Source organism: Marmota flaviventris, chromosome 14, assembly GCF_047511675.1.
Source record: "Marmota flaviventris isolate mMarFla1 chromosome 14, mMarFla1.hap1, whole genome shotgun sequence".
NCBI lineage: Eukaryota > Metazoa > Chordata > Mammalia > Rodentia > Sciuridae > Marmota > Marmota flaviventris.
The window spans coordinates 44,048,011-44,062,539 of NC_092511.1; the positions used below are offsets into that span (position 1 = coordinate 44,048,011).

The window sequence follows — 14,529 nt, forward strand, 5'->3', positions numbered from 1 at the left end:
GATTCAAACTTCAGAACCGGAGATAAGAGAATCAAAGCACTTTGGAATAGAAGATCCATCCTCCCTACCCACCCTGCTACCCCAACACTCTCCACCTCTCCTTATCCACTGACTCTTAGCTTCAGCTGTCAGACCTCCCCTCCCAGTAGGCGTCTCTGCCCATATGTTGGGCTTTTGTTTTCTTCAGTTTGATTGTCCCAACATTTGTTCTCTTGTAATATATTTCAGAATTTACTTAAAATCTACTCTTTTTGGTCATAAGTTTCCTGGTTTTCTAATTTTATTAAAATGGATTTTATTATCTGTATTTATCTACAGGCATTTTTATGAGATTTAGGGGGCACCAAGCAGCGAATGTGTATGTTCAGTCAGCCATCATGAGTCAATCTCTAATTCTCTATTAAGTAAATTATATGCAAACTTAATTAAGTTTAACCATTAGTAAATATCACAGTCTCTGCAGTGGACCTCCAGGTTGACTAATACTTATCATTGAGGACTGACAGAGTCTTTCTGTCCTAGAGAATGCATTAGCGATAGGAGGAGGACATGGAGTCAAACAGCCCTGTCAGTGAGCTACTATCATAGCCTTGGTTGGTTCTCAAACTTTTCAAATATGAGGACATCTTTTCTAATATCTTTTTAAATATTTTTTTTAGTTGTAGATGGACACAATCCCTTTATTTTGTTTACTTTTATGTGGTGCAGGGGATCGAACCCAGTGCCTCATGCATCCTAGGCAAGTGCTCTACCACTGAGCCACAATCCCATCCCTAATACTTTTTTTTTTTTTATTAATTGTGCCAGGGATTGAACCCAGGAGCACTTAACCTCTGAGCCACATCCCTATTCCTTTTAAAAATATGTTTTCTTATTTTAATACAGGGCCTCACTAAGTTGCTTAGGGCCTTGCTAAGTTGATGAGGCTGGCTGTGAACTCACAATCCTCTTGCCTCAGCCTCCCAAGCTGCTGGGGTTACAGGTGTGTACCACTGCACCCATGAAGAATATCTTTTCTTTTTTCTTTTTTCTTTTTTTTTTTTTTTTGCTCTTTTTTTGTTAATTTTTTAAAATTTATATATGACAGTGGAAAGCATTACAATTCATATTACACATATAGAGCACGTTTTTTCATATCTCTGGTTGTATACAAAATATATTCACACCAATTCGTGTCTTCATACATGTAGTTTGGATAATGATGACCATCACATTCCACCATAATTTCTAACCCCATGCCCCCTCATTCCCCTCTCACCCCTCTGCCCTATCTAGAGTTCTTCTATTCTACCCATGCTCCCCCTCCCTACCACACTATGAATCAGCCTCCTTAAATCAGAGAAAACATTCAGCATTTATTTTTGGGGATTGGCTAACTTCACTTAACATTATCTCCTCCAACTCCATCTATTTACCTGCAAATGCCATGATTTTATTCTCTTTTATTGCTGAGTAATATTCCATTGTGTATAAATGCCACTTTACATGAAAAAATGTTCAGCATCGCTGGCAATTAGAGAAATGCAAATCAAAACTACTCTAAGATTTCAACTCACTCCAGTCAGAATGGCGGACATTTTGAAGACAAGTGTTGGCGAGAATGTGGGAAAAAAGGTACACTCATACACTGTTGGTGGGACTGCAAATTGGTGCAGCAAAGAACATCTTTTCTATATTAAAAAATGCTTCTGGCTCCTCACAAAATAGTAATTGAATTTTCAATATCCATAGTTTGAGAAAATGCATAATAACAAAATGCAGTGATTACTGCCATGTTCAATTCTCTGTTTTGTTTTTTTTAACTGTGAAGGGTGTTTCTGTCCAAAATGAATTCCATAGTCTATATTAAAGTCATAACTGCCTGTCAATACAAATAATGCTCTTAATTTCACAAGAATTTGAATGTCTCCGTGTAATTCCCTCATCAAGTATTTTCATAGAATGATAGCTTTTACAAGGATATAGGATTTCTTCCGAATTATCAAAAAACCAAAAAACAAACCAAGTCCATATAATTTAGTATTTTAAAACACCTTAGTGAATGTATTAATGCTTTTCAACCCTAACAGACAGTGCTATTAATAATAACAAAAATTTGTGTAATATGGTTAATAACAAAAATTTGTGCAATATGGTTTAAGTGTTATGTTCAAATTTATTAACTCATTTGATCCTTAAAATAAATCCTATAAAGCAGGGGAAATAATAGCATTCCAATTTTACAGCTAATAATAAGCTCAGAGAACATAAATGATTTCTCCAACTGTATAGTTAACAGAGCTACGACCAGAACCAGAGTTTCTCAATGCCCAGTCTAGTTCATTAACTCACAGATGTCAACCCACAGGAAAATGCTAGCCCATTACAAATGAAAATACAAGGTCAATGCAAGAAGTACCAAAACAAATATTTTCAATATTTTTATTGAGAGACTAATTGTACTGCTTTAGGGGATTTAAAATGTTCTGTTGGACTTATTATCACTATGATGGACTAAATGAATGTGGGGAAAACCCATCATTCCTAACAGATAAATAAATACTGTATAAAATATAACAAAAACATTAAAATGTATACAGCTAAATACTAAAACAAATCCCTCAGGTCAGAAGTGAAAAACAAACAAACAAAAAAAACACTGATCAAAAAGTGAGTCTAGGCACCTGGCACAGTGACACACCTATAATCCCAGCGGCTCTGGAGGCTGAGATAGAAGGATCTTGAGCCAGCCTCAGCAAGGGCGAAGGGCTAAGCAACTCAGTGAGACCCTGTCTGTAAATAAAATACAAAATAGGGCTGGGGGTGTGACTCATTGGTCAAGTGCCCCTGAGTTCAATCCCTGGTACCAAAAAAAAAAAAAAAAAAAAGGCAAGGTAGGGGCTGGAGTTATGGGTAGAGAGCTCTACTGGTATGTATGAGGCACTGGCTTCGATTTCCAGTACCACATAAAAATAAACAAAATAAATGTATTGTGTCCATCTATAACTAAAAAAACAAAAACAAAACATTTTTTTAAAAGCAAGCTGAACAGGGAACTGAAGAATTAGAATCAGAAGATTAATTTAGGGGCTGTGACCTTCATGCCTGAACTGGAATGGGTGGAGGCTGCATGTGCTGTGGAGTTGGAACCGATCATAGAGCTTGGATCCTAGAGGAGCTTTGCTGCCATGAAGAGGATCCTGGACTATCTCCTCCCATGACCTTGGGAATCAGTGGATGAGGCTGACTGATTACCACCCAGCAACCTGTCTACCAAACTGAGCTGTGTGCATGGGTGGGGTCCAAAAGTGCTTTCATGAGTAGTACAGGTACTATGCTTTGGTTCTGAAGTGTCCCCCAGAGGTACATGTCTTAAGGGCTTGGTCACCAGCCTGTGGTGCTATTAGGAGGAGGTGGGACCCTTAGGAGGTAGGGCCTAGTAAAAGAAAGTTAGGCCATTGGGGTACACCCTTGAGAGGAATATTAGGATCCTGATCCTTTCTTCTCCTTTTTTTGCTGCCTGGCTGCCATAAGGTGAGCAGACTCTGCCACCTTGTACTCCCTGCCATGATGGCCAGAGGCCCAAAGAACAGAGCCAAATGACCGTGAATAAAATCCCTGAAACTGTGAAACAACATAAATCTTCCCTTCCTTTAAGTGGATTTATTTTTTTTTTCTGGTATTTTGTCATAGTAACAGAAAGCTGACTAACACAGCAAGGAACTCAAGCAAATATGAAGCTGTCCCATAGTGACACTGTATAATCCTGAATGCATGAGACACCAAGATGATAGGATTAAAACAAAAACAGGACAAAAACATAAGAGTCAAGGAAAAAACTATCCAGGGAAGGGAGTTAGCAAAATTCAGACCTCAGGAATTACAGAAAAGAACACAAACAGACTGCAAAATAAGTATACCTAATAACATGACATAAAAGAATAAAAACAGGTCTGGGGTGTAGCTCAGTGGAGGAGCACTTGCCTAGTATGTGTGAGGCACTGGGTTCGATATTCAGCACCACATATAAATAAATTGATTCAATAAAGGTCCATCAACAACTAAAAAAAATTTAAAAAGAATAAAAACTATACAGAGAAACCAGAACAACATAAAGAAATAGACATAGGGGAGTACATAAAGATAAAAATATACCATTTAAAAAAAAAACAGTTCTGTAGACTAACCACAAATTAAGAGTTCAGTAAGTTGGAGATAGGAATGAAGAAATCTCACAGAATATAGCAGATAAAATATTAAAAAGAAGATGCACATAGCTCATGATGGCCACAGGTACTTTTCTAGCATGCACAAAGCTCTGGATTCTATCTCCAGTACTACCACCAAAAAGAGAGAAAGAAGGAGAAGAGGGGTGGAAGGGGAATGGAGGAGGAAGGGGGTTAGCAATGATGGTGGAATGTGATGCTCATAATTATCCAAAGTACATGTATGAAGACATGAATTGGTGTGAACATACTTCATATACAGAGATATGAAAAATTGTGTTCTATGTGTGTAATAAGAATTGTGATGCATTCCGCTGTCATGTATTTAAAAAATAAAAGCAATTTAAAAAGAAGGAGAAGAAAGAATAGAATGGTACTAAAGTTCCAGAAGGACATAATAGGGGAACTTGAGAAATAGAAATTTGAAAATAAATAGCTGTGACAGATCTACTACTTATTCCCCAATAGCCAGTCTCCTCTTCTTCCTTATTAATAGAATTACCTATCTTTAGCTGGAAATTTGTCTAACCAGAATAAAGACAACATTTCCTAGCTTCTCTTGCAGCTGGGTTTACCATATTATGGTCCTGGGGCAACATCCAGAAACATCATTAAAAGGAAGGAGGTGGACCCCTCTCTTTAGTTTTTCCTTCCTGGTAGCTGAAATGCAGATGTGATGATTTAAGGTTTTAACTAGCTTCCTGAAAATAAATAGAAGTTTCCTTGAGCCCCTGACATCATCATCACACACCACTGGATGACATAATTTGTGTAAAAAAAAAAAACCTTCTATCTTATACAAACCACTCTAATTTAGCATTTTTAAAAGACACTTACAGTCGAAACTAGTCCTAAATTATACAATGACTGAGAATTTTCTAGGATCAAAGAAAAAAAATTTTTCTAGTCTTCATGTCTTTCAGGAGTAATCTGAATATTGAACTAAAAAAATAAAATTAGATCCTCACATAGACACACAGAGTAAAACCACTGAGCATCAAATGTAAAGAGAAACGCCTTTAAGACAAATCAGAAATAAAAGAGATTCTTATTTATAAAGGAAAGACAATCACGATAGCAGACTCTTTATTCACAAAAATAGATGCGAGAATGGAGTGATATCAAAAGTAATGAAGATAATGATGGCCAACACTGAATTTCCTGACAAACTAAACTATAATTCAAGAATGGAAGCAAAATATGAACATTTTCAAACATGCACAGATTAATTATAATATTAAGCATTTATATATCATACAATTATACAAGGCACTATTTTACATACTTTATATATTTTAACTCATAATCCCCATGACAACCCTCTGATGTAGATACTACAATATTACCATCTTAGAGATAATAAAACCAAGATACAGGGAGGTTAAGTATTTAAATATTTGTTCAAGGTCACACAACTCTCGTGTGGCCAAATTGGGACTCAGGCCCAGGCATTTGGCTCCAGAGTCCATGGTTATTCACTCCGTTACTCTATCTCCATGACTAACAGAGTTAGCTACCCACAGATCTTCATTGAAATAACTATTAAAAGATGTCATTTAAAAGATTGATGTCAAATCTAGACAGAAAAAGTAGAATATAAACAGAAAAACAAGGCAAATAAATCAGTAATTGATTAACCTGAGTGTTAACTGAAAAATTGTTCTTTTGTGAAATGTTTTAGATAATGTTCTAGGAGATTTTTTTCCCCTCACATTGTCTTTATTTGGCGAAAGAAAATATTTGACAACTCTATGTCAGTTCCTTCAAAAACTATGCTAATTTATCTAGTCTGTGAAATCCTAAAGTCTGGAAATTATTGATCCTATCTACTGTGCAAAAGGGTTTTTTTTAAAAAAGCAGATTTGCAAGATCTATTGCTAATGTGTCATACCAAAAATCTATGCTTATTGGTAATAGGATATTTTGTTGGGTAATTGTGTTCATGACAGGCTACATGAAACCATTAGAATTGCTGTGCTGGGGCATGGCCCACCCCACCCCCCCGCAAAGGGCATGCCATAAATCAAGATGTAAGAGAGGAGAAAAAATAACCGATTTCCACCACAGAAATTCATTGCCAACTTATTAAGATTCACAGATGGAATGCTTTTGGTTGATGAATTATATAAGATGATCTGCAATATTTCAACATGAAGACAGAGCCCCCAGTGCTGGTATGTACCCACCAACGTCAAGGATAGATTTTGTGACAGAGAAAACATGTTGCTTTTTATTTGTATTAATTTCTTTATTATAAAAATTTCCTCCAATTACTCTGTCTTCTATTTTTTTTAAAATTCTGTAGATTTAAAAGCCTAAAATTGTCATTCCTAGTTTCCACCAGGGGTTGGTTCTAGAACTCCCACAGATAACAAAATCTACAGATGCTCAAGTCCCTAATATAAAACGGCAGAGTATTTGCCTATAACATATGCAAATTATCTCTAGGTTGTTTATAATATCTAATACAAGGTAAGTGTTATGTAAATAGCCATTATACTGAATTATTTAGGGAATAATGAGAAGAAAATAAAGTCTCTTCCTTATAGATGCAATTTTTTTCCAAACATTTTTGATCCATGGTTGATTGACTTCATGGATGCAGACCCATGGACACAGAGGGCAGGCTGTGTTTTACTGTTAAGTAATCTTACAGGTCACATAATTTCCTCATTGTTGAGTCAACTTTACACTAGAAGGAGACACTCCAAAAATAGTCCCCAACATTCCTAGCTCTGTGTTTCACAATCATAAGCAAAAGAAACTTACAACCTAACACAGTTTTCATGGCTAGAATATTAAATGTAGCAATAACAGAAACTGAATTTCCAGATTTAGTTCTTCTATTAAAATAATTTATTTGGGGGGGGGGAGTTGTTTACCTACTTTTTTTTTTTCTTTTTGGTAGTAGTAGCAGAGCAGCTTATATATTTAGCTGTGGTGGGAACAGGGGTTAGTGAGAAAATAATTTTTAAAAGTCAAACTTTACAGTTGAAATTCCCTTGAAAGTCCCTTATATAGCCCATGATGTCCAGTATGCGGTTTCGTGTCTAGTAATTCTGAAGTATCACTGAGCCGGAAGGACAATAGGAAAATCCCTATTAGATATCTGCCTGCCTGCCTAGTTTCCTCCATTTTGTTTTATTAGGCTTCTGTAACTCCAGTACATGTTTGTGCAGTAAAAGAGGCTGGTCTTTGCCCTTCGCTCCTGTGAAGTAAATTCTAAAATCTTGGAATTCCCTGCCTGGTAAGAGGGTCTTATTTACCAGGGGCCTTGGGCCATGCCAGAAAGTCTATTCTACACATATGATGTTTATGGTGGGGATCTTGGGCCACGTGGTGTTAGCATGGCTTCAGGAGGGGCTGGGGACTAAAATCATCACATAGGTAATCAGCCATGTCTATATAACAAAGGTAACAGTTAAAACTCTGGATGTCAAGGCTCAGGTCCCTGATTGGCAACACTCCATGCATATTGTCATATATTCTTTCTGAGAGAAGTTAGAGCTGTCCATGATTCTACTGGGAGAGACAACCGGAAGTTCCTGCTTGAAACTCTTGTGGGCCCAGCCCATGTCCTCCTTCTTTGCTGTTTTAATCTTATCCTTTTACTATAATAAACTGTAATAGTGACTGTAAGAGATTTGGTGATTCTGGAATCCTAGCAAATTATCAAATTCGAGGCTGGGGATGTAGCTTAGTGGTAGAGTATTTGCCAAGCATGCACAAAGCCCTGGGTTCTATTCCCAGTACTGTAAAAAAAAAAAAATCAAATGTAAAAGTGATCATGGGGGCCTCAAGTTTGAATTGTACACAATCAAGTGTGTGTACATTGTGTACACAAAGCACACCTCGCCACAAGAAACTTCAACCATCGCATCACGTCACAGAGCAATATTCCTCTTATAATAAGCACTTATACTTTATACTCTCAGTTTACCGCTCTCCCCCGCAAAAAAAAAAAAACCAAAAAAAAACAAAAACATGCATAGGCAAAACATTTCAGCAATTTATGTGGAGTGTGTGTGGTGTGAATGTGTGTCTGACATAAAACGATTATGGACTTGGAGACGTTTTGACTCCCATCATCTAACAGTCATCCCCTCTCGGGAAATTTTAAAAATCCCAAGAATCACTGGGAAGACAGCTTGGACCAAACACAACCAAATGCTGGCGAATCTGTAACACCAAGGCAGGGCTTGGAGCAGGTCATGTTGTCTTTATAAACATCAGTTTTCCAGTTCATGAAGCAACAACAATTACAGCAGCTCTGCCCAAGTCGCAGATGGTATTATGGACCAAGAAAAGACACAACAGTTGATTTGAACGTGCTTTAAAATTAGTAAATTGACAGATGTAGGGTTTCCTTATCTCATTTTTGAAGTCATGATCCTAGGAAGATTATTTAATAAACAAATGAAAATGATTGTTTAAATAACTAGGACAATTCTTTGGTTACAGAGAAACACTGTTACAAAGGGAGGAAAAGACGACGACTGAGTGCGTTTGTTTCCTAACACTTGTGACATTTGTCTTCCCAGGCCACGGGGTAGTTTGTATGTCATGCTCACATGTCTCCTCACACCAGTCACACCAAAGCTGCTGGAGTTATTAAAAGAATTCAGTGAAAGTATAAAGGGTGTCCTCACTACACAATGCCAGGCAGAAGGTTTCTTCAGCTTGCTTCCAACACTATTGCCAGCGATTTCACCCAAAACAAAAACATGTAGTAATTCTATACCACTTAGTCCTAGATTATATTTCAGGGTCACCAATTTTTTTTTTAAGTCACAATCATATTTTCAGAGAAAAAAGAGACAATGAAATTTCCTGCCACCTCTACAAGAATATTCTGGAAATTGCAAAATGTTGATTATAAAAAGGATTTAGCAAATGACTTTGAAGTTGTATGACAACTGTTCTTTTAGTGCTTTTTAACAAACCCATGCAAAGAAGACGAGTGCACCTGGAAATAGCCCTGTGGCTGCGTGGGTGATAGGATGTGTTTGGTTTTGCCATACAGTACCCCATCACTCAGAATCTGCACTAGGCAGGAAGCCAAGGAACCAGTAGGAATCACATAAATATGCGAGTAGTTCTGCCTGATGACTTTGGCCTAGTCTGACTCTGGTCAGCTTAACTGTGGGGAAAGGTGAAACAGCCCCACTGGACTTCAGAGGAAAATTCCCTTGTGACGTGGGTGCAGGGGAAACAGGGATGGAAGGTATGTGCTGTGACACTCCAAAGCTGGGACATACTTCCTGACGTTCTCAGGAACTTCCTGGAAGTCTTGAGAGGTGAGACACAGTCCTGGAGGGACAGTTGGGCTGGTTAGCTTTGGCTGTACCCAGGGCTGACTGCCAAGTGAACTGTTTTTTATTGTTAGCAAATGTCGCCCCACCCAAGGCAGGATTTTCAAAGATTCCTTAGATGAATGGGAACTTCTGGTTGCTCCTTGTTTTCTGAGTGTGTTATGACAGGCATTTGATCTGTCCCTCTTTTGTAATTCAGGAAAAATTCCTCAGAGCCTAGAGGGTGACCTTTAACAGAAAGCAGCGGACATTGTTATTCCTTTCCGGACTATTGCAGGGTCTGAAGATTAATATTCTCACAGATGTGTCCATGTTTTAAACTGTTAAAGGAGTCAAAGGAAATGTGTCACTGTTTTGAGTATTTCCTTGTTTGATTTTTGAGCCCCCCAGATAGAAAAAAAATGCAGCAGGGTGAGATAGGGAGGAGCTATGGCTCAGCCGAATAGGGGCGTCCAGGAAATGAGAGGGGCCCTAAGGGTCATGGGAAAGGCAGGCCCATCCTTATTCAGCATTCTCCCACAGCTGTCTTGGGCAGGCACCTCTGGACCTGGCATCTGAACTGGTGCTGGTCCCAAAGGAATGTCTGTGTATTATGTGTCCAGTCCTGAGTTCTTCTTGGCCTTGCTTGCTTCCCACCCCACTCCCATTCCAGAGCAAAGGCAGCAGTCTGAAGATCTCAGGCAGGGAGGCTAGATGCCCACGGGCGTCACACCTGCTGTCACAGTTGTCGGCATCTTGCTTCTAGTAAATTTCAGACATGCCGGTGGTGGGCGAAGGCAGAGGCAGGTGCCGCTGCATCTCCCAGGAGGACCGCATCAGTGCTAGAAACACAGTGGCTTTGCCAGGAAGCTAATTCCACAGTGTGGGTGGGCCCAGGAGTGGTCCCGAGCATGCTCCTGTTTGGGGAGCAGCTGTGCAGCCGTGGGAAGAACTGAGTCTCTGGAAGCAGGAAAGCAGATTTGAGAGTCACAGCTCTGTCACTTCCCAGCTGTGTGACTTTTCAAAATGTTACCTGACCTCTCAGGGTCATTGCTCTTTATCTGTTAAATGACGATAATGTGAAAAGTTACATCAGATGGTCCTAGTGAGGAATAAATGAGATAATGCATGTGCATGTGTTTTGTAAACAGTAATAGCTAAGACTTGGAGTGTGAATGTGTGCCTGGTGCTGTACTAGGAAATTTATGTCTTTTTTTATTATTATGTGACAGGGTTCACTAAGTGGCCCAGGTTAGCTTCAAATGTACTATCCTGCTGCCTCAACCTCCCAAATAGCTGGGATTAGGATTCTAGTTAAGGTATGCAAAAGAAGCTGTCATGTGCCACCACGCCTAGCTTCTTTTACATGTCTTTACTAGAATCCTCACCAACTCTTACAAGTAGCTTACAATTATTATTATTATACAATTATTATACCCAGTAAAATGGAATAACAGATAAGTGGAGCACAGAGAGATTAAGAAACTTGTCTATGATCAAACTGCAAATACACTATGTGGCGCTGGTGTTCAACCCCAGCCCACCTTCCCAATCACTACCACCAATATTTAATGTGGGAAATTGCAATGTCAATATTCATCTTGGAGACTTCCTTCCTCCTTAGCTTAATATTCATTTGGTTTCTGAGATCCATGGAACCCTATTAAAGTCTCCCATCTGTCCTCTTGTGTTTAATCTCATCCTTCTGATGGCAGTTTTAACACATGGCCTCAGACTTTTGGGCTCTTATATTGAGAGATGGAATCTGTGTCCTCCTCTTCTCGAAGCGGCAAGACCTGTGACTGCTTAGACCAACAGAGTAAGGCAGAAGTGATGACAGGAGTCTTCGAAGGCCAGGTCCTCCAAGGCCATTGTTTGATGGTTTGATGGTCTTCCTGCCCAGGTAAGAAGTCTGACCGCCCCGTGGCCTGCCAAGTGGCAGTGCTGGCTGAGTTCAGCCTGCTGGTCTTGCCCACCAAGGGGTCAGGAACGTGAGTGACCAAGTCATCTTGGAAGTGGCTCCTGCAGCTACAGCTGCTCCAGTTCCCCACTTTCTGGGTCACCCCCAGTCTTTCCAGTTAAGGCCTTGAGTGGGGAGCAGAGGCATGCCATCCTCACTGCATAATAAAATGGTTGTTTTTGCCACTGTGTTTGGGGTCATTTATTGTACTACAATAGGTATCTGGTATACTTAAGATGTCCCAAGTCAGAGTCATCTCTGCCTCCCATGTCCCTGCTCCTCTAGTTCTGCCTTTCAGTTAATAGCGTCTTAGGTCACCCAATGAATCAAACTTTCAGACTCTGACCAATCAGTATCCACTGAGTTCTATTCTGACTGCTTCTTCCTTTCCATATCCACTGCCCAGCCTTACCCTGTTCAGGACCTCACAGCTCCCATGGCCCACAGGCAATGGACTCCTGAGTGATCTCTCTACCTTTACCCTCTCATATGCTGTCCATTCTCTGCACTACTGCTGCAATTGGTCTTTCCAGAGATACCTCAGTCTGCTCAGTCTGAGCCTTGTTTAAAGTTCTGTAATGGTTCTTCATTGCTGCTAGGATTTACCCAGCTTTCACAATTGGGTTGCCTCTCTGCAGCCAGCCATGATCCCAGCCCATTTCCCTGTGCTCACATCAGAGCTACCCACTCTTCCCAGAATGTGCCAGGCTTCCTTTTGCCTGGGCTGCCCATGCCCTCATGCCTCTCCCAAGTCTCTAGCTTTTTATTCTGCTTCCAGGGCCTAACTGGGATACCACCTTCTGTGCAGCTCCCTTCCAACAACCCTAGGCAGAAATAATGTTCCTTCACATACATCTTTCTGTCTCCTAATTTGCCTGTAATTTCTGAGGTGCTTGTTTGTCTCTATACTCTGTTAGTCCAGGGTTTGCCATGTGGCCTATAAATGCCTCTAGGGTCCCAGGTTTTATTGACCTCATTCAGAGGGTGATTGCCACACTAATAAAAATTGTCTTCTTTAAAATTCAGTCCCCAACAAGTCCTATCTCTCAGAAATTCTTGGTGGTTCCTCCTTCAATGAAGACAGAACTCTTAGGCATGACTTCAGTGACATACACAAATGGTTTGGGGCCAAGAGAAACTTGAGACCAGAGAAGCCCCTCAGTAAGTAAGGTGAGCTAGCGTCTTACTCAGCTCTGTGCTGCTCTTGACCTCTCTTTTCCTGTCTGTATCCATTGACTGTCCAGCATAGCACCATCTTCAATTGATGAATTCTTCACATATCTATCTTCCTATAGGTTATGTTTCTTAGACAAAGTCTATTCTTCCATTCCTCTATCTTGTCATTGAGTCTCTGTATCAAGTCTCCGGAACATATCCATGAGATCATATTTATTTCTGGGTGTTAGAATAGCAAATTTGCTTGTCTATTACCCATTGCTCAGGCAATGGCATATAAATACCTGAGATCAGCACCGTTGTTTCTTGCCTCCTTTCCAGTGACCCTGACCTGGATCTCACTGTGCAACAGGCTTTCCTGCAATTCTCCTTTCTCTCTCATATACCATACTCTCCATAGTAACTGATTTTCCAGTTAGCTGAGTATTTCTTCTTGTTCAACCCTGTAATTCATACAGATGGAATCCTAAAATGCTGAACATGGAAGACTTTTTTTTCTCTCTCCTATTCCTTTATGAGTTATTTCAAGCAACTATGTAGCCAAAAGTACTGGGAGTCCTTTTGCAAACAAGGTATTTTGAGTCATTAAATTTGAGTGATCTGATTTTTAAATTTTTTTTTAATTATTAAGATATCCACAGTTCCTTTAGTCATTGATAATATTTTAAAGTAACAAGAAAAACTATGGGGGAAAAGAGCATAAGAATTTTAATATCTCAAGTGAAGGTAAAATGATGCTATGAGCCAATAAAAGCATCCTTAGTTTCTCAGGATTAATGAATTCTGTCCAAAACATCTGGATAGTTTTGTTTCCACTTAATGAATTTCATTACCAACTAATTGCTTGGTCTCTTTAGAGGAATATTATATGCATAATTTAAAATTCATGATAGAAAGAAAAACCTGGGTGGGATAAACCTGAGCTTGAATGTAATGGTCACTCCAAACATTTGATAAACTTGTAATTCTCTTCTCTCTCTCTCTCTCTCTCTCTCTCTCTCTCTCTCTCTCTTAAATTTTCTCCTTAGCAAAATAAAGACAGAATAAACCAATGCTAAACGTTGCCTGTAGAGCCAGTAATGAAATATATATATATGTCAAGACACGTTTCCGGTCTTCCTGCCGGCTCCCTCGCTGCATCCCCTGCCTGCTCCAGTGTGTGCAGAAGGCTCAGCACAGCTTTCTACAGTTTTCTTCCCTGACCTGCAAAAAATATTTATTCATCTTGTTGGAGAAATGCTTCTTGTTTTGCTTCCACACATAAGAGAATATCTAATGAATTATTAAATAAATGCTGCTTTCTTTTTATGACATTCATCAAAATTTTAAAGCTTATTTTTTTCCTTGAGGCTTTATATTCATCTTACCAGTATTTGAAAATATCCAAAACAAGACCCAAACCCAGAAACTGCGAAGAAAATAGATCAACAGGTTTATCTATGAAAAAATGTAAAATGTTGATGTGGTATAAAATGTAAATAAAATAAGGACAAAAGATAAATGGAAGAGTGAGAAAATATAACACATAACAAAGTATGAATATTCCTCATATATAAAGATCTAAAAAGTTTTACGTTAACTCATACAACCATATATGTATATCAAAATAATTCTACTGTCATGTATAACTAAAAAGAATTAATTAAAAGTTTTTTTAAAAAAACAATAAAAGTGAAATCAGTAAGAGAAAGTCAATCAAATTAGCAGATAGTTAGCAAACAGGCTATGCACAGGAAAAATACAGATTAAATACTGTCAAATAATTGCAAAGTAAGAACAAGATACAAGTTTTCAGCTATGAGATGGGCCAAAATTAAAAAGATTGTGCATTCACCATGTTGATAAAAATGAGGGGGAAAGTAGATATTTTAATGTTGTAGGAGTATACACAAGTAAA

The 14,529-nt window shown here is 38.9% G+C and overlaps 1 long non-coding RNA gene across 3 annotated transcripts; it reads left to right on the forward strand.

The window, feature by feature from the left end:
- The first annotated feature begins 9,363 nt into the window (after positions 1–9,363).
- On the forward strand, positions 9,364–13,924 carry LOC139701706 (uncharacterized). 3 transcript variants are annotated; one of them, XR_011704236.1, is made up of 4 exons: positions 9,364–9,502; positions 11,212–11,399; positions 12,483–12,626; positions 13,661–13,924. It is a non-coding gene; the product is annotated as an uncharacterized lncRNA (long non-coding RNA). The 3 variants fall into 3 exon arrangements; XR_011704237.1 differs by lacking the exon at positions 12,483–12,626 and having other exon boundaries at positions 9,365–9,502; positions 13,671–13,924; XR_011704235.1 differs by lacking the exon at positions 12,483–12,626 and having other exon boundaries at positions 9,368–9,502.
- The last annotated feature ends 605 nt before the right edge of the window (positions 13,925–14,529 follow it).